The sequence below is a fragment of the Galeopterus variegatus genome, unplaced genomic scaffold (genome assembly GCF_000696425.1).
Source record: "Galeopterus variegatus unplaced genomic scaffold, G_variegatus-3.0.2 Scaffold884, whole genome shotgun sequence".
Classification (NCBI taxonomy): domain Eukaryota; kingdom Metazoa; phylum Chordata; class Mammalia; order Dermoptera; family Cynocephalidae; genus Galeopterus; species Galeopterus variegatus.
The window spans coordinates 68712-68962 of record NW_007726995.1 but is presented as its reverse complement, the minus strand read 5'-3'; positions in this window follow the sequence as shown (position 1 = coordinate 68962).

Below are 251 nucleotides of genomic sequence, written 5' to 3'. Positions count from 1 at the left end.
GGAAGCAGCTGCTCCCCAAGGACTCCGGGCCCGGGTTGCCAGGGGGTTTCGAAGGCCCCCGCCGGCTCCCGCCTTCTTTCAGCTGCGGGGCAAACTCGCTACCGGGCAGCTCCCCCGGGATGGCGCGGCCTCCCCGCGCAGGGCCCGGCCTCGAACCCGCGCAGTCCGGGCCCCGCGACACGTCCGGCCCGCCCCACCCTTGCAGCCGCTCGGCTGCGCCCCGAGTCCCGCGGCAGCCCCCGAACCGCCCC